Below are 27,908 nucleotides of genomic sequence, written 5' to 3' on the forward strand. Positions count from 1 at the left end.
TGCGGAGCATAAAACATCAGGATGTTATTTTATTCCAGCCACGGGATCATAAATAGTAATTTAAGTACGTATTTGGTCATTCATAGGTTTATTCAGATCATTCGTTACCAATTAAAGCAGTGAAATGGACCCTGATCTGATTGGGACGTACAGCACACAGAAAAAAACTGCACTGGCTATTGATTTGCTGCTCATTATTGTCCCTCTTTATTTTCTTGGGGTGGGGGGTGGGGGGGGCGCTGTGGTCCGCTGAAAAGCTCCATTCAGGATTGCAGCGTGTCTCTCAATACGAATGTGGGATCCTCCCTTGTTAACATGTTCAGGCTCACCGCCTCCTCTCAGCACCTGAGGGCAAGTAGAGCACCCAGAGCTCAGGTAATAGAGGAAGAGGAAGGGCAGAGTGAAAATAAACAAGTCTCCATCCACCCGTTGTGCCTCACTTGCTCTGCTCCGTTTCAAACTCTGACACGGGCCACATCGGAGGTCTGTGGATGGGATAACAATTGCAATTTTACAGTACGTGTAGTGTACTTACCTAAGAAAGTCCTTTGGTAATAAGGTAACTAAATGAGTTAAGATTAGGTTTAGGGGTAGGTTCAGGGTTGGTACCTAGTTATTGTAATGACATAGTACTGTATGTTCATGGAGACTGTAAAATTAAGTGCTAACTGGATAATCTATTGCAGTACTGTGCTCATTGACATTGCCATGTCAATAATTAGTTGTCAATCAGCATTTTATGGGAGTTTTATTACTTGTATGGACAAGACCATGATGTGTGTGTGTACTATACAATTCCAACCCTCAAAGCATTATGTTTAAAAACCTAGTTACACTACAAAAAAAAGTTTCTAAGTGCATTACAGTACAGCACAGGGAATCCAATTGGTGAATCATTTTTGTGAATTTTTGTAACGCTATATATAAGAGAGATTGAATTTAGCATTAAAGCTACACTGTGTAACTCTTTTAGTTTATTCTTAGCTAAAAACACTTATAGTTCTTTCAAAAATATATGTGCTCATTAATGTATATTTACTTCGTTCAAGTAATAAAGTATTCTCGTGAGTGTATGATATGCCATTGAAAATACATACGGGTAAGGGGTTCTAATGTCGGTCGCCATGTTGCCCCTCCATCTTGAAAGTACATTAGCCACAGAGGGACATACCCATTAATTCAAGCTTCGCCTTTCCCGTTTACGTTTGAGTTAACACTCATGGACGAGGTCGAACTGGAAGCCATGTTAATCTTGGACTACATTGGCCACCGTAGGAGTTAAAACGAAATCGGAATTGAGAGGAACAGAAAGTAATATTCACTGGATGGTCATATACTTTTTCACCGCTAGATGGGTGTAAAAAAAATAAAATCACACAGTGTAGCTTTGCAAAAATGAATCGGAATTCACAACGCTTCATATGAAAAGAAAGGACCGTTCAGGTGAGTGCATTTGGTTATGCTACACTGCTGCTCGTTGGATAAAGTAGCTGGTTACTTGACAAGCTACACTATTTTTAAAATAGCTGCAATAATGTCAGGCTATTGAAAGTGTAGTTAAGTTAGTAGCATTGCAACTTACTCCCAAACAGTTGTGAGCACATGTGTGTTTAGGTGTGCTTTGTGCCCTAGGCATGGTTACACAATGAGTTTGTGTGTCAGAGTTTGCGCTTCTAAGCAGCAGATCTAGCTTCCCCGGCTCTCTCTTCACTCACCTGTGACGGAGCACTTCCCCTGGTCGGCTCTTATCAGCCCACAGAGGAAATACCTGCCACAGGTAAACAGGACCTCGTGACCCCCAGGCTTTGCACTCATGCTCAAGCAGACAAGATGTTTTTCTTTCTGCCCTGCCATGAGCATCCCTGCCCCCACCTGCCTGAACCCTCTCCCACCCTCTCTTAAATTGAATCTTATCTAAATATCAGCAGGTGTAAGGCAAGAGCCTGCTATCATGATAGATTCAGTATGCACAAAGTTGATCAACAGTGGCTCAGCACAAACATATCAGACATTGACTGTCTGTAATGATGCCGGTAGCACTTTAAAATGACAATTCCTCTTTCTCTGAGATATATTGAGAACCCCGCACATCAAATCAATTCTTAATAACTTATTTACCTGCATAAACCTATATTAAGTGTTTTTTTCTGATACTGAGTGAACCATTTCATTTGATAAACTTAAAAATGAAAATTATGTCATTAATGACTCACCCTCATGTCATTCGTTCAAGTTTGATAAGTGTCCTGTTCGTAAATAAATAGTTTAAGCCTGATCCGTCTTCCTGAGCATGCCTCACGAATCCAAAGCATGACAGAAGAACCGTCCATACCCAAAAAGATCAGCTTTTAGCCTGTTTCCAGGATGGCCAACTGCTTGAGAAATATGTCGAGAGGTTTCTCAAAATTTCTCACCATGTGGACTGGGCAGATGGCATCCTAAAGTCTTCTGGTACGGACTGAACGATCATCTGCACCAACAAGCTCCAGTGATCCCGGGTACTGGATCATACATGGACCTGCCATCTTCATTGCCACACCTCCTATCTTTGTCCAGAGTCTCGTCCCATTGAGGCATCTCCGACCAAGATGGTCAGTGCCACGCCTGAGAATCTGCCTCGCCTCCCGAACCCTTAGCAGAGATGGTCGCCGCTGCACCTCAATTAACCCATTCAACCTCCCTCTCCCACCGCCTCTCATCATCCAGCCGCCACCTCATCTCCTCTGCCTCCTGTCAGCCCCATCACTCCAGTGAAATGTTGGGATCGCTGAGGGACTTCCAGTCTTCAGCACCATCTTGGGAGAGTGGATGCCTGGGATCCGACTCCAGCCAAAGAGTCCAGGATTTCACATTGGCCCACCAGTACACTAGCTCACCCTTGGCTCCTACCTCCATCTCCGCCATGGGCCATCAGTTCACCATTTCCACCAGGCTCCTCTATGGGTCACGAGTCTTCCCACAAAATACACCTCCTTTCTGCCTGGACTCTCTTCTTCTCCTTGTAATCTGCCTGTCTTCTCCAGTCCTTCACCCTCAACAGTCTGGTCCAGAGGACTATCTGATGGGGTGTCTATTTTATTTAGCCGTCTATTCTGCAAAGTTCAGGAGCTTTTTTTTTTTTGCTTTCCTCCAATACTTTCTGCAGTGCCTCTTTGCTCTTGGTCCTAATTCTCCAACTTGTTTTAAAAAATTTTTTGGACCCTATCCTTCCATCTCTGTCTCTCCTTTTCTAACTGGTCTCTTCTGCTTTCTGGGCCAGTAGCCACGTTTCCGTTACCCTTCGAATTACATAAATTTGAAATACACCTAATGGTAACGTCAATTTTGCAAAAAACTCCCATTTACTGCAAAAAACGTTTTTTACGCTCACATACAAAAGAAATACAGGAATGCTGGATTCTAAACCTCAAAGACGTGCCACAATCAAGACCTCGAAACAAGTATGAGGTAGAAACACCCGAAACATCTCATATGTGCCGCTCAAAAGTATAAGGGTCTTTCCTTGCCATTGATTGGATAACATACACAGAATAATAATGGCCAGTGCAGTGGCTGGGAAATACATAAACCTGGCATGATTTTTGTAATGACTTGTCGTGAGAGGAAAAAATAAAGTTTTAGTCGTATAACGCGTTTCACAAAAGTTTTTTTGTCGACATTTAGAAAAAAACGCAAACGTTTTGAGCAAATCTGTTATGGAAATGCGCCTACTGTTAATTTTTTCCTTCCTTTTTTTCTGGAACTCTGTTTCTTTTTCTTTGCTCCTCCACTGACAGTTTTTGTCTAGCCATGTCTGCCTACAATACAGATAAAAACAATACGAAATACTAAATACAATTTGGGTAGGGTCAATACATTTTAAGTCATTTAACGTATACTTTCTCAGAACATAACATGATCATATTATCATGTTATGTGGTTGTTATACATTACTTAATGAGTATTTCGGAGCACTTTTCCACTCCTTCAGCTCACATGTTCACAAGTTGTTGTTGTTGTTATTTTTTTCAACTTAATCATGTCTAATAAAGGGTAGCCATATAAATTTTCCTCAGCAGCTGTCACTGAACTAAATCAAAATACCAACTTTTATTTTAAAATTCTTGATTAAAATCATGCTTGATTACAAGATTACAAGACACATACAAGCTGTGACCACAAGGATTTCAACTGAATATTTGCTGAATATTTTAAAAAATGTAAAACTTACGAGACCATGTGCTGGACTGCTGTTTCCAACAACATAAATAAGTCAAAGGAGTTCCTCAGGGTTTAAGCTGAGCAAAATATGCCTGATTTATTTCAATTTGAAAAATATATGATGGAGTATTATTATAAAATAATACATTTGTGATGTGATGTTTGTGATGTTTTATTAAGCCATCCAATTAACCTCATATTCATATTTGGCCATTTGGGGCATTTTAAAACACTTTTTTTGCAGTTTGATACTGTGACCTCTACGAGGGACAATTTCATTTGCATGGGCTTTCATAGTACAGTATTTTTGCTGGTATTTTATAAAATTACTATGAAATAATATAAATATAATACAAAACTGAGTGTCTAAACATACAGTACATGTCTTTCAAATCCAACTTTTAAAGCCTTTTTTAATATTTATATGAGTTACTAACCCACTTTATTAATTATTTTGGTTTCACTTTATTCGGATGGTCCCTTTAACATTAAATAACGTTGCACCTACATCTCTACTAACTCTCACTAAAGTGTTAGTAGAGTGTTAGTAGACTGGTAGGGTTAAGGTTAGAATATGTTGACATGTAGTTGCAAAGTTACTTATAGTCAGTAGATTGTCACTTTAAAATAAATGTTTGATATGTTTTAGCTCACATCAAGGGCATCCAAGATGTGGATGTCTTTGTTTCCACAGTATTTTTAATTTGGATATTTTTAGGTCAAACCATTGTTGTCTATCAGTTATATAATGGAAGTCTATAGGGATCTCCTAAAAGAGAGGTCCAAATTTAACATGATTTAATGTGTGTACACATTAAATGTTAGACATGGCTGTGGTTACACAGCCTGGTCTCAGTGTTAATACGTAGGTATTTTACGTTTTTGCAAAGACAGAAAACGTACCTTGACCCTTTTGAGGGAGCACATTCTCACAGGCCCAGAAGCAATACGCCCCCCACAAACAGCAACCTCCAGGACAGCAACTCACCTGATACCTCAGGGTAAGGGTTTCTCTCTCTCTCTCTCTCTCTCTCTCTCTCTCTCTCTCTCTCTCTCTCTCTCTCTCTCTCTCTCTCTCTCTCTCTCTCTCTCTCTCTCTCTCTCTCTCTCTCTCTCTCTTACCTCTGGCCAGCACTGCTCTGCCCTTCCCTAACATGTTACCTGAGCCACATGCACCAATGCTGCCCTTTATTTGATGGATGCGGTTTCCCACACTGACACTGATGGGTGATGGGAGCCCCTCCAACCCCTTCCTGCTTTAAACACTGTGATTGATATAAGGGAATGTGATCCCCTGGTTATGTTAAAAAATAATCTCAAATTTCAAAATTTTCAGCGATGCTATATAGAACAATTTTTGATTCCTCAAACAAACTTTCAGTGATCAGAAACTATTTTTTTCCCTAAATGTAAATAACTTTTTTTTTTTTTTTTTACTATAAAGAACCTTTTGTGGAATGGAAAGTGTCCATGGATGATAACTTTTCTTCATGGAACCAAAGATGTCAATAAAGAACCATTATTTTTCTATGAGTGTAGAGCTGAAATCTTGTGATGTTTTACCAAGCGTTTATGTTTTAAAAGCCCATCGATTATGCAATATGAAAATGAGTTAATTAGTTCAATTAGACCCTTCAGTATCTTTAAACAGGCTGGTTTACATCCAGCCCAAACCAACCTGGACTAGGATAAGTGAGCATCAACACCAATATGTTGATTTACTAATTAGGGCCAGTACTTCCCTGCAATTTCTGAATGAGGCAGGAGCACTTGTCTTTGTCTTATTATCACTGGTCATCCACCCCCCTGTCCACTCCTCAATAGCCCCTGGCCCAGCAGATAGACCAGGACAGAGATAAGTAGAACAATGGGTCAGGCCCACTGCAGTCTGCTATCTCTGTCCCCATCTCACTGCCTGCCTGTGTGTCTGCGCAGAGGATGTTGTTAAATCAAGAGCAAACACTCAAACATCCTGCGCCAGCTCTGTCACTTCCCCCTAATCTCCTGCTCTCTCTCTCTCTCTCTCTCTCTCAATGCTATTTTCCATCCCTTGCAAGATGCTTGTGAAGGATTTTCTGTGGCCTTCACTGGGTGTTATGAATGAGATAGGGGGTTGTATAAAATAAAATATTAAATAATAAACATTAAATAAACCCCTTCAGGGTGATACAAGATCAGTCTGCTTCAGATGTTTGTTTTGTGATCATGGCCAGCTCACTGTGCATTATCCACTTATTTCTGTGATGTGAAGCTGAATTATCAGCATCATCACTCCAGTCTTCAGTGTCACATGATCCTTTAGAAATCATTCTAATATTCGGATTTGGTGCTCAAGAACTACCATGTTCTTGCATGTCATCCTACAACCCAAAAAGTGTTAAGCTGATGAGGAGAGAGAGAGAGAGAGAGAGAGAGAGAGAGGTGAAGAGAGATATATGTCTCTCCTCCCTCTCCCTCTCCCTCTCCCTCTCCCTCTCCCTCTCCCTCTCTCTCTCTCTCTCTCTCTCTCTCTCCCTCTCCCTCTCTCTCTCTCTCTCCCTCTCTCTCTCTCTCTCTCTCTCTCTCTCCCTCTCTCTCTCTCTCTCTCCCTCTCTCCCTCTCTCTCTCTCTCCCTCTCTCCCTCTCTCTCTCTCTCTCTCTCTCTCTCTCTCTCTCTCTCTCTCTCTCTCTCTCTCTCTCTCTCTCTCTCTCTCTCTCTCTCTCTCTCTCTGTTCTCTCTGAAGACTTGACAATATGCACGCGTACTGTTTCAGGCCCGGGAAACCCGGGCAGAGGCAGGTTAATATCGGGAGCACTTGACAACAATGGAATGTTATAAGAAGGTGCAGCTGTAATAAGTTCTTTGTTGGGACCTTCCATTTCCACCACGTCATATCATTACTCATCCTGCTAACCAATTTACTGGTTGCCATGGCAACCGCAGCGGGCCAAAGCTAAGAGGCAAGAGTGGAATCTCAATGGCTGTAGGAATAGGTGGTGGACAGACGGAAGTGTACACACTCCTCTACGTCCTAAATTTATTTTAAATTCAACATGTTTTACATGCCTTTGTTTTTCTATGTAAAAATATGGATCACATTTATTCCGATTTAACTGGGGTTTTAAAATGACCCCAATTTCCTGCTGTCCGCCTACTCTATGTGAAGTAAATAATTATAGGCTATATAATAAAAAAAACAGGGAAACCATTTTAAGTTGTGGTGTAAAATAAATGAAACACAGAACCCTATTCATAAATAAATAGCCTATAATATACAGAATGTTCATGTTTTATATAAATGTTCATGTGATATATACAGTAGTATAAATATGTATAGGCTATAGTAATACGGAAGCGTATTGCATTCACTTGAAGAAAAAAATCTACTCTGTTTTTCTCTGAATTAATGAGTTAATTATCTTTGAATTACAAGATAATTGTTCATGGAAAAAAGTTTTTGCTCTGTTTTACTGAATTAACAAGTTAATTATCTCAGAATTACAAGATAAATTTTCATTTCTGAATTAATGACTTGATTATCTCGAAAACTCAGATTCTCAAAAATTCAGAAAAACAGAGCAAAAACTTTCTTCCATGAAAAATTATCTCGTAATTCTGAGATAATTAACTAATTAATTCAGAAAAAAAAATTTTCTTCAAGTGAATGAAATATGCTTCCGAAATATAGAACATTAAATTCAGATTTTTAAATGTAGCTATTATTTAGTAAATGTTTATTCTTCTCTTTTAGTACCACCAATAGAAATAGCGCTGGTCTAATTCTATCTTCTTTTTTTTTTTTTTTTTTTTTTTTTTCCTTTTTGGCACAGCAACAGTTTCATGCATCAGTGTCCACGTGGCTTCACCAGGGCATGCTGGGATACACGCAACCATGTTCAGCCTGTGGAGGTATGCGGGGCCGGGCCGGTGGGCGTGTGGTGAAATCCAGTTCGCCTAAGCGCACAGGTCAGCGCTGGCCGGTCAGCAGCTGCTGCCTGGCCGCGGTCCCACGCTTCCCAGGCTGGGGGGGGAGGATTGACAGGTCAGTAATAAAATCAGGCGCCCTGGCTGAGCTCAGAGCTGCCCATTGTTCGAGGGCCAGGCCCGCTGCTGCTGTTTACTCTCTCCCATATGCATTATTCAACGGCCCAGGAGCTCCCAGAGAAAGGGGCCCCATTCAGGGAGCCTCTTGCCCAAGTTTTGTTTTGCTAATTTTCAATTAAAATAAACCATGGCTCTGAGGGGGGAGTAAGAGGGCGCAAGGGAGAGATAGTCTCAGTACTATTTACCCTGTGACGTCTAAAGGGATTAGGCTGATCACATAAATGACAATAAAACACTACTTACGGAGTATTATGTCAGTGACATATCTGTTATTTTAAATAAGGGGTAGACTGTGGGACAATGAGGTGTGATGATGTTTCGGTTTGGTTTATTTCTGCAGGGGATTTCTGAATCAGCTTTGCGCACACTAATAAGCGTTATGTGACGATGTTTCAAATAATTATTGCTTTGTTCAGTAGTAATGTAATTTATACATGTAAGTAAATAAAAACCAGTAACATTAATGTTCAAATGCTTGGGGTCAGCAAGATTTGTTTAAAGATTCATTAAGTTGAACAAAGATGACAGTAAAGACATTATAATGTTACAAAAGTTTTCAAATAAATGCTGTTCTTTTGCACTTTGTATTCATAAAATAATCCATACTAAGCAGCACGACATTAAAACACAATGTTTTTCAACATTGATAATAAATGCTTCTTGAGCATCAATTAGCAAATTAGAGTGATCTCTAAAGGACCACGTGACACTGAAGTCTAGAGTAATGGCCATTGCAGATAAAAAAGCTACATATATTAAAACAGGAACTAGGTATTTGTAATAATTTTTTACTGTATTTTTGCTTTTGCTGTATTTTGGATCAAATAAATGCAGCCTAATTTTAAAAGTCATCACATTTGATGAGTTGAATAAAGACAAAGATTTGATAACAGATTGGGATGATATGCGGGATAGGTCACTGAACGTTTAACTTGAACATATTAACCGGCAGAAAGACGGCCTGACCTGCAGATCATTAAATATCAGCATGCCTGACACCATGGGCTAATCAATAAGTGCCCTGATAGGTTTTTGTTGTTAGGTTTTTTTCACACAGGAGGGGGCTACACTAACCCAGAGGAGCAGCGGACAGATGCAGTGACAGTGGGGAGTGAGGAAAGTTAAAGATTCACCACACATCTGTTACTCTGCCACTGAGCGGACTCTCAGGCACCTACCCCCGCTGTCTGCCGGCTTGCCCGCCTGCCTGGGTATGTCTGTCTGTCTGTCTGTCTGTCTTCCTGCCTGCTCGCCTTAATATGTGAATGCGTGCTGTCCACCTGTCTTTCTGTGTCTTCTCTGTGCTCATCACACTCTCAGCCTAACTGACCAACTGCTTCCTGTTCTGTATGTGTCCGCTTCCCCCTTTATGAGCAAGCACATCTTTAAACCGTACAGCAACTTCAATCAACCGGTTTGCAACCGTCGCCTGTCAACAGTCAGCCGGACATTTATATTATATTCAGTTTTAATTATAGCTAGAAAGACCAGACTAGGTTAATCAGGAGTGCTGTATAATTAATTCTGCCAGTCATTTAGAGCTCTGCCCAGTCTCTCATTTAGGCAGTTTTCACAATTGTTTGGTCCAAAACCTAAATTTGATTCCACCTTTCAATCGGGCTTGAGGGAGGCTTTCAAGGTTTCTCAGAAAAATTTTCAAATTTTGCAGCTTGTCACTTGTCTTTTTTTTTTTTTTTTTTTTTGGGGGGGGTTGACTTATTTAATACATCAGGCCTTGTATGGCTCATAAAGTTTAATATACAAGCACCTAAAGGATTATTAGGAACACCATACTAATACAGTGTTTGACCCCCTTTTGCCTTCAGAACTGCCTTAATTCTGCGTAGCATTGATTGACGAAGCTCCCATTCCACCACATCCCAAAGATGCTCTGTTGGGTTGAGATCTGGTGACTGTGGGAGCCATTTTAGTCCAGTGAACTCATTGTCATGTTCACAACAATTTGAATTGATTCGAGCTTTGTGACGTGGTGCATTACCCTACTGGTAGTAGCCATCAGAGGATGGGTACATGGTGGCCATAAAGGGATGAACATGGTCAGAAACAATGCACAGGTAGGCCGTGGCATTTAAACAATGTCCAAATGGCACTAAGAGGCCTACACTGTGCCAAGAAAACATCCCCACACCATTACACCACCACCACTAGCCTGCACAGTGGTAACAAGGCATGATGGATCCATGTTTTCATTCTGTTTACACCAAATTCTGACTCTACCATCTGAATGTCTCAACAAAAATCCAGACTCATCTGACCAGGCAACATTTTTCCAGTCTTCAATTATGGTGAGTAAATTGTGCTTGTAAATTGTAGCCTCTTTTTCATGTTAGTGGAGATGAGTGGTACCTGGTGTGGTCTTCTGCTGTTGTAGCCCATCCGCCTCAAGGTTGTGAGTGTTGTGGCTTCACAAATGCTTTGCTGCATACCTCGGTTGTAATGAGGGGTTATTTCAGTCAAACTTGCTCTTCTATCAGCTTGAATCAGTCGGCCCATTCTGATTCAGGAACACATCCCTAAATGCATTGAAGCAACTGCCATGTGATTGGTTGATTAGATAATTGCATTAATGGGAAATTGAACAGGTGTTCCTAGTAATCCTTTAAGTAAGTGTAGGAAAATATGGAGGAGTAAAATCTTAAAAAACCTGAGTAAAAATATGTTTTAAAAAAGTTTAAATATGCACAAAAAGAAAGACAACAGATGTAAATTGGTGTAATTGCCCATATTTATACGGCAAAAATATAAGATGAAATTCTGATAGTACATCAGTAAGCTTATGTATTTTATGGGCTGATTTTGCTATTTTATTGACAGTGAAATTAGATGACAAGAAATCTGTGAAATATTGAGAAACGTGGACCCAAGTCAAACCTGTGTCTTATGCATGAGCCTCATGTGTGCTAACCACTCGGGCAAAACCTAAATAGCTTAAGCTTTTTGCCTTTTTTTACAAATCTAGGTTATAAAGTGTTCCTGTGGCTAAAACAATAAAGCATGCTGCCAGCTACTACACCAAAGCCATATTAGATTCCCAGGGAATGCATAAGCATATACAGTAAAGCGACCTTGAATGCAATGCAAGTCAGTTAGTATAAAAGAGTCTGACAAAAAGGCATTCAATTAAAAATGTAAGTAAAACTGTTTGAGAGCATTTAGTTGTTCCACCTGTCAACCCATACAACAGCATGAATCGCGTGTCTATCCTTCTCTTCGAGCTGTAATCCCAAGCCCTCTCATCTCCTCAGGACCCTTTGTGTGGCAGCGGTTTCTTCGCAGATAAGATGTACATAACGGAAAAAAAGTGAGGAGCTTCGGATGGGGAACAGAGAAGTTCAGGAGACACGAGTGGAGTCAGGAGTGGAGAAGAGCGCATGTCCTCTTGGGTTTGCTAAATGGGCTTCATCCCCCGCTGGGTGCAGGTGAGCACTCGAGGCAGGCTCGCACCTGCCCTCTTTGTTCCTGACTGATGGGTTTACGGCGAGAGGGAACTGTCTGCCTCGTAAAGCCAGCGGGCCGAGGGGCAGTAAAGCCTAACTGTTGTCAGAGCTTTGTGTGAGGGTGTGAAAGTGTGTGTGAGGCCCTGAGAGACAGGACAGAGCATCAGTGAGCATCACACAATGCAGACAGACTGACAAAAACAATTACACTCCTGTAGAGGATTCTCAGACAAAACCGAGCCATTAAAGCCAAACCGTTAAAAGCAACATTTAACCGCTATTTATACTGAGAGGTTTAACGTTTAAAGAGTTAAACTCGCTTTTTTCTAAAGCTGACCTCTTGGCAACATTAACTGTAAAATGAATATGCATAATTCAATTTCAGACAGTGTGTCTAATATTACAGAATTAAAAGAAAAACAGCTACAACAAAGGCCCAGAGACTTGTCCTGTGGCACAACTTACCCCACTTCAGGCATAATTCTACCATGTCAGAAGGTCATTTTATTTACAGTTTGAAGAAAAAATATGGATAAAAATGAGGAGGTGGCACAATCCACTTTTAAATGTATGGTTATTGTTTTTATAATGGTTATTGTAAATAGTAGGGCAAATTAAGTTTATGTGATATATACACATACATACATAGATATAGCATAACAATTGGGTTAAGAAAAATAAAATTAATTCAAAAGGGAAAACGAGTTATTACCCCATTGACAAATATTTGTTTTTGTTTTAAGCTTTAATTAAGATTTAATTCTGTTAACATAAATTATATCTTATCACATCTCTTCTCAAGTACTGTAAATGTGTCGTTAAGAATGCTGAGATATTTGTACTGGTAAACAAGATGAAAATATTGTTTATTATATCTAATTTAAAAACTTATTTTCTAATGCATATCTCAAATGAATAATACACCCAAAAATAAAATGATGTCATTATTTCCCCACCCTGTTCCAAATCTGAATGAGTTTCTTGAACAAAAAAAGAAGATATTTTGAAGAATGTTGGTTGATAGTAGCCATTAACTTCCATAGTAGTAGGTCAAATGCTATGGAAGTCAATGGGTGCTGTCAACTATCTGGTCACCAACATTCTTCAAAATATCGTATTATGTGTTTAAAAGAATTAAGAAACTCATACATGTTTTGGAACAGCATTAGGGTGAGTAATGATGACATAATTCTATTTTTGGGAGGCCTATCCCAGGCAGACATATGACATGAGCCCTTCTATATTTATACATGGTCATGTGACAAAAACTATACAGCTTGCTAGATTAAGGGGGGGCATATAATACCCCACTCTCACCTACATGTGAAGATAGATAAAAAACTATGAAGGCTTTTTTTTTTTTTTTTTGGTCTGGCTGACCAACACCCACGACCCATCCCAGTGTTCAGTACACAGAGAACTTAGCACTCTTCCTGCTACTGTCAGTGTCTGATTTCACACCTCTAATGACTGTGGACTGTTTACAGTGCCTCCTTTATTTGTTGCAGGTCACATTACTACTGCCTCAGAGAAAGCACACGGTATACACACACAGACCAGTTTTTTGCCCATGTCAGACCTCTTTAACTCAGTGATGGTGTTTTAAAATTGAGGATCCTGATGCTCAGCGGTTTCTAACACGAAGGCCCCAGACAGACATCACACCTCTGCAGCTCTATGGTGGACATCAAAATGAGGGTACAAAAATAAGCACCCACACTAATGTTTAATTTATACGATTCTCTCAGGATATCATATCTCACTGATAAGAACCAAATGACATGACTGAAAGGAAGGCTAAGAGATTCAAAAATCTGTGCTTTTTTTGACAAGGGCATCTTAGAAACCAATTACCACACAAGAAATAGATCATTATTTCTTCTAAGCAGAGAGTCTTGGGGGGTGGGGGGCAAAGGTGCTTGCTAAAAGGATGGGATGGGGGGAAGGGGTTCAGCACAATAAAGACATAATCATCTCCCCCTCAACTTTTCCTATCCAACTTTCAGATTTTAATTTGCCGTCTGTGAAGTGGTACCTAATTTACTTTCGCCTCGTCCCTTCAATGCGGCATTGTTACGGCGGCAGAGACTCAGAGTTTCCTCTCTTAGCTCACCTCGGCGTGAAATTGGTTTAATGAAGCTGAAAGGTATGAAGCTCTCACAACACTGCGGATTCCAGCGACACTGCTTCATCACCCCCTCACCCCCCCCCCCCCCAAACTCACATTACGCCCACAAGTTATAAAGCAGCGCATTAAAGATCGCTATCTCTCACATTACATCAGTGGATATTGCTGCCCCTTTCACAGTGCCAGCGCTCAGACTAGCCGCCGAGAGACAAGCCGAGGCCGTCGGTCTCAGGGACATGACTTGGGTGCTTCAGATGAATCTTATCACTCTGAATCTGACTCAGTAATGATGAAACATTCAGAAGTTGGTGGAGGAGATATTGATCAGTGTCTTTTCCACCTCGGAGTATCCCATGTTTCCATGCAGTGACCCTGTGAAATGCATTCTCATGTTACCGTTGCTTCTGGGTGTGACAATTGTGGGAATTCAACGGAAGTCTTACAGATTATTATTAGTGTGTCTGTATGACTTTGTTTGTGTGTGTATGCTTGTGAGTGTGTGTGTGTTATATTAATATGATCTCCTTGTGGCGTATCATTTACTGCTTCTTGTCCCCCTTTTGGACAATTGCATGAAAATGCATCCGTAACTGAATATTCAGGTCTGTTCTGGTTTCAGTCATGTTTCAGGATCTGCATGAGGAAAAAAAAGATTTACAAATACCACAGGACTGCATAGATTTGTGTGTGTGGATGTTTGCTGCATGGGGACCAGCTTTCTGAACAACAAACTTGTATCCCCACAATGAGAATTAAATGATGTCTCCGTTTATCTGAAATGGGTTCAGACTATTGTGCAGAAAGTATAATTAGCTTAGGAAGTGTGAAGTACACACTTTATTAGGCTAAACGTTGTGAGTGTGTGTTAAAAAAAGAGGCCCATAGGAATAAAGAGAACCTCAGGCTCATTACAAAAGTTTTCATTGCAAAAAAAATCTTTCTTAACCAGTATTTGTTATACTTTCCAGCAAAAAAAAAAAAATGTATATTTGAGAGGCAAATTGTCTATGTCCATATCCACTAAGGTCAATTACAAGTTTATGCGAAAAATCCTCAAAAACTTTATCATTGGTGCTGTAGATTAATTTGAACACAAAATTCTTCTTACAATCACTACTAAAAGAGTTTAGGGTACTACATTTCCATGGACTTTACAACCACTTTGGTGACATTCCAAGCCTCTTCCAGAGTAAAGAACTGAAAGAAAGAAAAAATAGATTCCCTAAATTGTCACTATTATCATCGTATCATCTGTAAGCCATTGCGCAAAACAGCCTTTAAGAAAAGGAAATTGTTCAAAGCACTGTTCCCTGCGTCTACCTTCATTTGATGCAGGCAGAAATGAGAGCGATCATTCAAACGCACATACACGCAGTAAATTGTGCAGTTAAACTGAGCATTTAGCCTCTAACGGAGCTAAACGCTGTTCTGCGGGGAAGGCCAGTCCGTGAGATTAGCTGTGTTTCCCGGCAGGAGTGCTATCTTATACAGGTAATTACTAAATTATCAGCAAACACACAGAGGTCTGACAATACATGCTGGAGAAATAAAGAGAATACCGCTAAAAAAAGAAAAGATTTAAAAATATCAGACCTTAAAGACACACTTCTGTCAACTAAAGAGAGGATGATTCTTGTGTAGCTAACGTAACACTTCCCTAAAATCGCAGGAGTGTCCAAATAAATGTCAAATAAAGTACAGAATTATTATGTAGCCTACATATCAAAAAACAATTTTGTCTGATTTCGCAGATGAAGGTACAAAGTATAAAAAAGCGTGATGTAGCTCCTGCTATCGAGAGTTCATCTGTGAAATCTCTCCTGTAATGTGTTTCCACTCATCTCCACTGGTTGGCGCTAAAGAGAGCATAACGGATGGAGATGGTCCACTTGCCTCATTAGGTACTCAAACTTATAGTTGTAAACAAAAAGACCAAAACTCAATTTTAATGTTAGACATTTACATTTGAAATTTTGTTTCTATTTATGATGCTGCAGGGGAATCTGCCCATTTTTATTCGACAATAAACTGTGTGTGTGGGTGGATGTGAAATAAAAATGCTATATAAAGTTCATTGAAACCAAAGCTAAAAAAAATGGCTAAAGATTTTGTCTCCCCCACATTAAAGTGTATTGGGCAAAATTAAAATGTAGGCTACATTTGACTCTGTACATCTATGATTTGTAAAGTTTAATTTGTTTGCATATTAACTACATTTACATTTAGTCATTTAGCAGACGCTTTTATCCTACATGAACATGCTAACATATTTAACTAACAATGAAAAATACTTCTAAAACATTAATTAATCTTGGTAAATGATAATTTCCTCATTCAAATCAAAAGTTTATTTAATGGACCTGAGGTAACATGAACTAACAATGAACAGTTGAATTTTTATTAACTAACAACGATTAATAAATACTGTAACAAATGTATTGCTCATTGTTAATGTATTAACAAATGTTCAATAATGGGACCTTATAAAGTGTTACACATCACGCTTAAAGATGTAAGCATCACCAAAAAACAGTACTAATATGCTATGCATAGCTATAATATAACAGGCCATCCATAAAATGAACACTTAATTTCATACAGTATATAACGGAAGGTTCTTTGGTCTAAACTAAATGCCCCTTGGTACAGTATTAATTTAAAAAATGAGCTTTTAAGTACCTGTCAGATTTGAGTAAATTTCTCTGTGAATTGGGTGCAGTGGGCAGGACGTGGCTTGTTCACCCAGCAGACAGATAATCCCAGTAAGAGGGGGGCTCAGTGTCCCTGACAAAAGCAAACAGGAACAGAAACCCTTTACACACAAAACAAACAGAATAATATCAAATGAACATTGAATATACAAATATGGCTCCTCTCACCTGTTTTGTTGAGCTTGATGCATTTTTAAGATTTGCGAGATGATGTGGACCAGTAACTGTGCCATCACAAGACTGCAAAATCACTGAAAGTCAATAATTTATGTGATTATCTCAATGGTACAGCATTTATTACAAGATACATATATGGTTACACTTTATTTCGATGGTCCACTTTAGACATTCTACTAAGTAACTTTGCAACAACATGTCTAGCTCTCATTATTATTAGTACTAGTAGACTGTTAGGTTCGGTGTTACTTTTCGGGTTAGTAGAATAAGTTGACATGGAGTTGCAGAGTTACTTATAGAATGTCTAAAGAGGACCACTGTAATAAAGTGTTATTGGTTTGTTCTTTGGTTCATCATTTTTGTAAGGGTTAACACCATGACAACAGCCCAGTGAAGTGTTTAAACAGGCTATACACTGGAGAATATCCCAAACTGTGATCTAGTTAATGCACCACTGTGCCGACCCACCCAACGAGCTCGTTTAAACGCCCCCCCCACACACACACACACACACAAGCACCTGCCAGTGGACACACACCTGGCTCACAGCACTCTCCCACAGAGCGGTCCTGTGGTTCTCCACGTTCAGACCGCATGGGCTCAAACTAACACACACACACACGGACACACACTCACACAGGCAGCACAAATCCCCCTGAGACAGCCTGCCGTGAGCTAATGAGGAATTAGAGAGGACTAGGACAGCTTTACTGGGGTTTACCTCATGAGAATGACTCACAGGAAGACCCAGAGGCCACTAAATGCATACACACACTCACACACTCACTCACTCACAGATGCATGTACAGGCAAAAATACTGATAAATACACTCTTACCCACCCATGGAATCAAATCTTATTGCTTATAGACATAACTTTGTTCGTACCGCAGCTATGCACACCAAAACAAACATAAAAAACTACATGCACGTACGTGCAGTTATATCCAGAAATTAGTTTTGAAGCAAATGCAAACAAATTTAACTGACTCACATTGGGTGTACACACCATACTGTGCCATTTTACTAAAATAAGTGTGTTATGTCTTTAATCAAAATAATCACTCCTAAATATAAAAATGAATATGGGTCATTGACAAAAAACTTAACAAAATTGTTTTTAACAAATCTTTTCAAAAATGATGTAATGTTTTGAGTCATGAATAATGTTTTCAAACAAGTTTCAATTGTTAAATAGCATTTGATCAGCAACGTGTTAATTAATTTGTGACTGGTTTCATGTCAGGCGGTACAACTAAATAGCACATAAACATATCCATACTTGAAATTAGCAGTTTTTACCAGTATTTGAAAGAGATACCTTTTTTTTTACTCTGCCACAAGGATCAGTTGAGGTCCTGGATGATGCATTATCATGTTTACTGTTATTACCTTGTCAATTCGTAATAAAAAGCCATGTTTGCAGTTGTGCCAACCTGACATTACAGAAAATACAAATTGCTGGACAAAAGTTTTTCAATTATCTCAACAGCTTTAAAACTGCTAAAATTACAGATCTTCTAAAATGTTGCCATTGTATTTATTTATTTATTTATTTAATTTTTATTATTAAGATAACATTTAAAATAGCTTTCTTATTCTGTTCATTTGTTCAGACAGTTGCACCACCTGACATTTTGGGGGTTTCAGATAACAAAACATCAAACAATGTGTATTATTTAAATGTACTAATGATGCATTCAAACTGTAGGTGTTATAGAATAAACGTTATATATAGTATGTCATGAATTTATCAAAAGGAAATAATGCACTTGGACATGTGTTTTGTGGATTATGGTTTATAGGTGGACCACAAGAGGTTTCATCATGTGTGGGAAAATAGTTTTGTACTGTTGTTATCGATAATTTTATTAAATATTCAATGTTTTTTCACAGTTCACAGTACAATATTATTAGAAGAATATATTTCTGTATTTGTTTACATCTTATATTAGTAATATTTAAATAATATTCAAAATGTATATGTTTTTGAAACAGGATTTATTTGATCAAAAACAGTCCAAACTAATATTGCAAAATATTACAATTTAATAGAACTGTTTTCCATTTTCTATAATAATTATTATTATCAACGTTGAAAACAGTTGCTTAATATTTGTGGATATTGTGATAAAAAATATTTGATGATCAGAAATTCCAAAAGAACAGCATTTATTTGAAATAGAAATATTTTTTTATCATTATAAATGCCTTAACTGTCACTTTTGATCAATTTAATGTGTCCTTGTTTTTATATATATATATATATATATATATAAAGTTTTGAATGGTGTATTACCACAAAAAAATATTCATCAGCAAAAAACAAACAAACTGTTTTTTAACATTAATAATAAGAAATGTTTCTTGAGCAGCAAATCAGTGTATTAGAATGATTTCTGGAGGATCATGTGACACTGAAGACTGTAATGATGCTTTTATCACTGGAATAAATTACATTTAAAAAAAATTCAAATATAAAATATTTTTAATTTTGTTACAGTATCTCACAATATTACTGTATTTTTGATAAAATAAATACAGTCTCGGTGAGCAAATTATATTTATTTGACTTTTGACTCGTAGTAGCACACATATCATTAGTTTGTACACCAATATACCACAATACATGTTATTAACAAAATGTATATAAAAAAAAACGTAAAGTCAGCCTTGATAAAAAGAGAAATAACACTCAGGATTGTTAGCAACAGCCTTCCCCTAACACACTCTGTGTCTTCTTCAGAGTGAGAACACCCTGAACATGTTCGTAACATGTAATTACAACATCAGATCTCCTCACGCACTGCTCATTACATGCTGTTATGTACATGAGGGTGGAGGCTGAGATGTGATTTGGGTAATAGAGTTGTGTGTGTGAGTGTGTGTGCATGTGCATGTGTGTGTGTGTGTGTGTGTGAGAGAGAGAGAGAGTTTAAAGATAGTTATCTAATACTACATTTGGGTATCTGCATTCTTGTCTGTGTCCTTAGAATGCAGAAACGGGTTTGCATGACAGCCTGGGTATAATGGGAGTTGACATATTATGTGATTGACAGGCTGTCAATCATGCGTGCTTTCTGGAGCCTGTGTGGGTGAGCATAAAGCACAAACGCGAATGACATGGGTGCATGACTGAGAAGTTTTAAAGATGATGTAAAGCCCGGGTAGGGGAGAGGGGTACAACTTAACACCTTTTGACTTGTAAATTAGGCCGTGTGTCCACCAACGCGTTTTTACACGTGACTCAGGTGCCTGGCGTATGTTTTCAATGGGAACGCCGCGTTTTTTTTTTAAAGGAGCATTTCACCTATTTCAACATTAATCTTAATTGAAAGTGGATCATATATATACACTCACCGGCCACTTTATTAGGTACACCTGTCCAACTGCACGTTAACACTTAATTTCTAAGCAGCCAATCACATGGTGGCAACTCAGTGCATTTAGGCATGTAGACATGGTCAAGACAATCTCCTGCAGTTCAAACCGAGCATCAGTATGGGGAAGAAAGGTGATTTGAGTGACTTTGAACGTGGCATGATTGTTGGTGCCAGAAGGGCTGGTCTGAGTATTTCAGAAACTGCTAATCTACTGGGATTTTCATGCACAACCATCTCTAGGGTTTACAGAGAATGGTCCGAAAAAGAAAAAACATCCAGTGAGCGGCAGTTCTGTGGGCGGAAATGCCTTGTTGATGCTGGAGGTCAGAGGAGAATGGCCAGACTGGTTCGAGCTGATAGAAGGGCAACAGTGACTTAAATAACCACCCGTTACAACCAAGGTGGGCAGAAGAGCATCTCTGAACGCACAGTACGTCGAACTTTGAGGCAGATGGGCTACAGCAGCAGAAGACCACACCGGGTGCCACTCCTTTCAGCTAAGAACAGGAAACTGAGGCTACAATTTGCACAAGCTCATCGAAATTGGACAATAGAAGATTGGAAAAACGTTGCCTGGTCTGATGAGTCTCGATTTCTGCTGCGACATTCGGATGGTAGGGTCAGAATTTGGCGTCTACAACATGAAAGCATGGATCCATCCTGCCTTGTATCAACGGTTCAGGCTGGTGGTGGTGGTGTGGGGAATATTTTCTTGGCACTCTTTGGGCCCCTTGGTACCAATTGAGCATCGTTGCAACGCCACAGCCTACCTGAGTATTGTTGCTGAGCATGTCCATCCCTTTATGACCACAATGTACCCAACTTCTGATGGCTACTTTCAGCAGGATAATGCGCCATGTCATAAAGCTGGAATCATCTCAGACTGGTTTCTTGAACATGACAATGAGTTCGCTGTACTCAAATGGCCTCCACAGTCACCAGATCTCAATCCAATAGAGCATCTTTGGGATGTGGTGGAACGGGAGATTCGCATCATGGATGTGCAGCCGACAAATCTGCGGCAACTGTGTGATGCCATCATGTCAATATGGACCAAACTCCCTGAGGAATGCTTCCAGCACCTTGTTGAATCTATGCCACGAAGAATTGAGGCAGTTCTGAAGGCAAAAGGGGGTCCAACCCGTTACTAGTACCTAATAAAGTGGCCGGTGAGTGTATATATATATATATATATATATATATATAGTTGAAATGTAAAAGAATTTTTGAATTTGTTGCCCTCTTGACCAAGAAAAGACAGAAAATAACCGAGGGGCACATTTGTATGTAAGACAACAACTCCCACAATGCACCCCATTGCACAGCTCTGCAAGCCACACCCACTAATCCGGAACAGCGCAAAAAGAGAAATCAGTCTTCCATCTACAAGGCTAATGTTAGCTGTCACCAGAGTTTGAAATTCATTTCACACAAAATTTCTAGTTGGCTGTGACGAGCAGGGCGATCGAGGGCGAGGGACGTAAGAGGACGGCGCGAGGCTGGAGTGATAATGAAAGACACCTGTGTTAGATGCGCGCAGAGCGCACAGCATTTTTTTACTGGTCGTCTTGAGTTGAAAAATGTTCAACTTTGGATAAAACGCAGCACTCATCACTGTCACTTTTTACCCAGCCGTCCAATCACAGTGGAGAAGGGGCGGGACTAATGCTGCATTCCAGGCAGGTTTTTGAGCACGTAAATCACGACTTCAAACCACGACTCAAGACTTTGTAGCATGCCAGGCCAGTCCACCAAAAACGCTGCGCTGCCAAAACGCTCTCAAGCGCCCAGAGCTAGGTGTTTTCAGCAGAGCGCCTTGCGTTTTCAGCGGGCTAAAAACATTTTTAGAGACACGTTTTTGAGGGACAAGGTTCAGAATATTTTTTCCCCACATTAATTTCCCATGTCTAGTACAACTAGGTGGGGCACGTTGTTACGTGGGAGGCTTATTGAAACATGGCCATATGACTATGACAGCTTAAAGCGTTATCTGATCTAATAAAAAAAAAAATATGAAAAAAAATGTTGGCAATAAAATACAATTATTAACTTTTTTTAATATAAAATAATGGCATTTAAAGAAAAAATATTTTTTTTTAGTTTGTTTGACATTGTTTCCAAGCGCTTTAAGTCACTCGCACATGACAGTATCAGAGGCTTCAAATTTGAACAAGAAAGCTGTAAGAACTTTAAAAGCTTGTGAACTTTATAATACATTTATTTGATTTGTATATGTAGGCCTATAGCCTATGTATGTACGCAGGAGGCTATTTACATAGGAGGCTATTTACTTAGTTTGAACTTTTATATTAACTTCCCCTTGGCAACTGTTTAATTTGCTGTAATTTGTTTTTATATCTTTTTCTTTTTATTGTGTTTCTTAATACAACAACGTTATTATTCTTTGAACTGAAAAAAAGTCACCCGCACTTGTGCTGTTGTACGCTCACCGTCCGCACAGTCACAAAAATTGTGCTGCACGCGAACAGGATAAAAGCAGATGTCCGCGGACCCTCCTGATCACGAAAATTACATTACACGGACAGTGTGCAGATGCTAAAGTATACTTTGGGTTTAAGTGTGTGTGTGTGTGTGTGTGTTAGTCTTAAGCCATGTCTGCAGGCTGAGGAAGAGGACAGTTGGCAGGAGCACGGGCACAGGCACGTCTTTCAGGCTTCTAACTGCAGAAAGATCAGGAAATGACCCACACCCAAGCTGAGGGATAGATAGATAGATACGAAAAATAGATAGATAGATAGATAGATAGATAGATAGATAGATAGATAGATAGATAGATAGATAGATAGATAGATAGATAGATAGATAGATAGATAGATAGATAGATAGATAGATAGATAGATAGATAGATAGATCAAAATCCTGTCCTCTCTGAAAGAGAAAGAAAGAAAGTGTAGCCTAGCTATTATTCTAATAAAGCAATAATCCTTGAATGGATGGTGATCTTAAACTTCCTTTAACATCACAACTAACCATACAACACTTCAAAGCAGAATGATGTCAGTCAGGCCTTTCATTAATGGTGTGTTTACATCAGCTGTACACAGGCCTTTCATGTGAACCAGATGCAGAACCTCTGTGTTTGTGATGTCTGCGCCCTGCTTCATGTATTCTAGGTGAAGACTAACAAAGGGAGAAAACCATCAGCGTTCATGGTCTATTATTTTCCCATAATGGGTCTGGGTACATTCCTCCTCCTACTCCTTCCTCAAACAGACAGCCGAGAGAAAGTGTGGGTTAAAAAAGAAAACACAAGATGTTGTGGTGGCCCAGGTTTGCTCAGCTGTGTGGCATTTAGCCCCACCCAAGAGCCCAAATCCAGCACAACCTCTCTCTCTCTCTCTCTCTCTCTCTCTCTCTCTCTCTCTCTCTCTCTCTCACATTTACAGTTGATATTGTCCATGAATAAGACCTGAAAGTCTGGTTTGTCCAGTGTGGCACGAACGCAACAGTAAAGAATGGCGGTAAGTTTGGGAACTGCGTATTATGAAAGAGAAAGAGAGTGTGAGGAGGAAGAATGCTGAGGGAAGTGGACAGAGGGACGGCCCAACAAAGAAACACGCAGCGGAAAGGACGGTGAGAGGGAAGCCGAGGGAAAGAGAAGTGGCTGGGAAATGAAGGGGTGAATGGAGCGGAAGAATAGAGGGGTCAGAAGAGAGATGGGAGAGGAGAAAAGGAGGGGGCGAGAGGAAGTGAGGGAGACAGGGTGTGGCCTGCAGTGGCAAGAGGCTGCAGGTTGTGCTCTCCGGGCCAAAAGTTCATGTAGGAGGTAGAGCAGGTAAGCCAAGCCTGTATGTGCCTGAGTCTCACGTGGATCTCCTTTGTTTCCAGAGCTTCACAGTGGCCTCAGGTTTCTGCCCCCCTTAAACACACACACTCTCACGCAGCCTAATGCCCCCGGCCACCCGCCCCTTAACATACAAACATACACACACAGACCCTTCCACACACTTTCATTGGTATATGAAAGACGGAAGAGCTACAAAGTTTCATAATGTATACACACTCCTAATAATAATCTACAGACCCTCTCTCTTTGAAGCATTTCTTTGCCGTTACTTCTTGTGCGGAAACACCCTGTCCTGTGGCGTATCTACCTGCAAGAAAAATGCAGATAATTACATTTCAGCATAATTATAAGACTCGTTTTAAGTGTTGACTGTGAATATGAAACCATGTTACAGGAGGCTGTGTTTAAAGGTATATCTATATGGAAACATTCCTCAGGGATTTTGGTCCATATTAACATGGCATCACACAGTTGCGACATATTTGTCCGCAGCATGTCCATCATGCAAATCTACTGTTCTACCACATCTCAAAGGTGATTCATTGTCATGTTCAAGAAACTGGTTTGAGCTTTATGACATGCGTGTTATCCTGCTGGAAGTAGCCATCAGAAAATGTGTTTACTGTGATCATAAACGGATGGACATGGTCAGCAATAATACTCATGGTGTTTAAACAATGCTCAATTGGTACTATGGGGCCCAAAGTGTGCCAAGAAAATATCGCCAACAACAGCAGCCTGAACCTTTTATACAAGGCAGATGATCCATGCTTGCATATGGTTTACACCAAAGTCTGACCCTATCTAAATGTTGCAGCAAAAATTGAGACTCATCAGACCCAATTTTTGGTGAGCCTGTGTGAATTGTAACCTCTGTGTGTCTTCTGCTGCTGTAGTCCATCTGCTTCAAGGTTTGACATCAAGTCAAGTATATTTATATAGCGCTTTTCACAAAATAGATAGCATCAAAGCAGCTTCAAAACATGATAACAATGCTCGTTTCTTAGTGGAAAAATAACCACATTTGGTAGAGCTGATCAAGGGTATTACTGATTGGTTAATTAATTTGAATATCCCCAACTGAGCAAGCCAAAGGCAACAGTGGCAAGGAACCGAAAAACTCCATCAGGTGACCCAATAGAGAAAAATAAAAAACCTTGGGAGAACCCAACTCAGTCGGGGGCCAGTTCTCCTCTGGCGTTGATGAACTAGAAGACGGATTTACAGTAACTATAAGGTAAAAATATATATGAATGTCTCTAAACAGACTTTAAACGCGAACATGTGATTAACGCTGATGTCGTTCCATGCGCTTTAAGAATTAATAATACATTTTATTTATTATACAGGTTTGTAATTCCCTACAAAACCATGCCTGAACAAACTACTTGTCTTATCTAATTTGATACAGAATTTTGTTTTATTTTTTTCACTTCAGGGTAGGTACACGAAACGAAATTCACAACGCTTTATTTTATGTATTGTGTGTTCAGAGATGCTCTTATGCGAACCTTAGTTATAACAAGTGGTTACCTGAGTTACTGTTGCTCCAACCAGTCTGGCCATTCTCCTCTGACCTTTGGCATCAACAAGGCATTTTCCCCACAGAGCTGCCGATCACTGGATATCTTCTCTTTTTCTGACCATTCTCTGTAAACCCTAGAGATAGTTGTGCATGAAAATCCCAGTAGATAAGAAGTTTCTGAAATACTCAGACCTTTCTGTCTGGCAACAACATCCATACCACATTCAAAGTCACTTAACTCACCTTTCAACTCACCCATTCTGATGCTCAGTTTGAACTTCAGCAGATCATCTTGACCATGTCTACATGTTTGAATGCACTGAGTTGTGACTGGGATTGCCATGTGATATGCCAATGAAAATATCTACAGCAACACTCAGAATTTTGCTGTGCTGATTGTAGATTGTTACACTGCGTAAGAAATCCTTAATACTGTGTGAACAATACTATTGTCAGTCTTTCAAGAATCCATCCAGTTTATCAATATAGAAGATAAATTTAACATGGGGAATTGTGCCATTGAGAGTGTAGAGCATCTTGTTGTTTTTGAGGTCTAACGCCGTAAACGGAAATACAATAAGGCTTGATCACTACTGGAACTCAAGTTCATAAAAGCTAATTTGCAAATAGTGTCAAGTGCCAATGACAAATAATAAATGTTCCAACTACATCTTGATCATTTCATTCTCCAGTTTCAGAGTTGAGTCTGGCCCGAACCTCGACCAACTTGGCTACCATTTCCAGTTCAAGAAATCATAGTTTGCCATTTCAAATTAAAAGGCTCATTCAAAACCATTAGAATGAAATCTTGCCTATGCTTTTCCTGTTACTATTATCAAGCGCGATGAGAGCGACCTCAGAGAAAATCCTCGCATCCCGGCCTCACGCATGCTGCCTCTACCCATCGAGCGGATGCTAACAACAGCTCAATCTATGCGCCATAAAGAAAACAATGCAGGGTAATCGTTCCTCAGACAGGAGACCAGTTAGGCCAATCAGCAGGGGAATCATCTGGAGAGCAGGGGGCTTCAGACACTGATTGCGAGGTGATTTACCTGGAGGGATAATGACTCCACGGGTCATGCCTGCCGAGAGAACGCTGGGCTTGCTGACAACCGGCATTCAGGATCACCTCTGGCCTGGCGCGCACACTCACATTTGGGTGGTGGCATCTTTCTCTGCCAAATATTGTCTTGGGCACCTGCCCTGTTGCCCTGAGGTTCTTACAGCAGCATATTTGATTTTCATTTCACATCACAGAGGCGAGGGAAGTCATTTGGCAATCCACTTACTAGAACACCAGGACAAACAGAGGTCAGGTTAACAGGTGGGACTGGTGATTTGGTTGTAGGTTGTTGTTGGTTTTTTTTTTTTTTTTTTTTTTTTTTGTTCAAATGTAAAGTGCTATGCAATGGCTGGAGTATGTGTGTAAGGGGAGCTGTGGTGCCGTGAGTGTGTGTTTTTGGGGGTGGGAGGATAACAGCATCAAGTGGACTCTGTATGGAGCCTCTCTTTGATGTGCTGAGGTTACCTTGCATCTGAGAGGGCAGAGGAAGGGCAGAACGAGGAAGAGGGTTCTTCAAAGACCAGCCCCTGGCTTTGTGAACTTTCCAGCCCACAGGGCAGAATCAGAGCTCTCCATGACTGCAGGCCATTCGGATGTTAACTTGAACATCATCGTTGTGAAAGGCATCCAAATCTGCCCAAAGGACGGTCCAAATGGTATATTGGGACTCACCCAGTCTCAGCCTCTGTGAGCCAAACAAGTCAAATCAGCATTTTATTCTCAGTTAAACCTTATATAGGCCTATACAATGGGAAATTAAATTGCATTTGTTTCATTTCCAAGTTTGCAAATTCTACATTAAACTATTCCAAACTTGACAAACACAAAGCACAAAACAATATACATACTGCACACATGACAGTAACACCAACAGTTATAAAACATAAGTATGCAAAATAGTCATAATTGTGAGGCATAAAATCTCAATTATGATAAAACTGAGTTGAGATTATGAGCTACTGTTGAATACAAATTGTCATATTTTTGATAAAAAGTGTCTCAAGGATGCATGCATTTTTTATTCTAAAAATACAGTCCAAACAGTAATATTGTAAAATATTTTTACACTTCAATATTTTCAAGTGTAATTTATCCCTGTGACGTCAAAGTTACTCTTCATTACTCTTCAGTCTCACATGATTCAATAGAAATCATTATAATGCGCTGCTTTATGGAAACCATGAAAACAAAACAAAAAAAATCTTTGAAGATCTTTGGGAACATTACAAATCTTTTACTGTCACTTTTGATCAATTTCATGCATCCTTGCTGAATAAAAATTATAATTAATTTCTTTCAAAAAACGTGTTACCGACCCCAAACTTTTGATCGGTAGTGTATATTGTCAAGAAATAACACAATTGTGAGA

General features: G+C 39.6%; 1 long non-coding RNA gene across 2 annotated transcripts; it reads right to left on the reverse strand.

The window, feature by feature from the left end:
* LOC120474437 (uncharacterized) lies at nt 1-27,658 on the reverse strand. 2 transcript variants are annotated; one of them, XR_016169689.1, is made up of 5 exons: nt 25,482-27,658; nt 24,186-24,255; nt 16,750-16,832; nt 16,550-16,654; nt 1-485 (listed from the first exon to the last, which is right to left on the reverse strand). It is a non-coding gene; the product is annotated as an uncharacterized LOC120474437 (long non-coding RNA). The 2 variants fall into 2 exon arrangements; XR_005621778.2 differs by lacking the exon at nt 1-485 and adding an exon at nt 13,963-15,067 and having other exon boundaries at nt 25,482-27,654.
* Nucleotides 27,659-27,908: the final 250 nt, after the last annotated feature.

Source organism: Pimephales promelas, chromosome 9, assembly GCF_988280905.1.
Source record: "Pimephales promelas chromosome 9, fPimPro1.hap1.1, whole genome shotgun sequence".
Taxonomy (NCBI): Eukaryota; Metazoa; Chordata; class Actinopteri; order Cypriniformes; family Leuciscidae; genus Pimephales; species Pimephales promelas.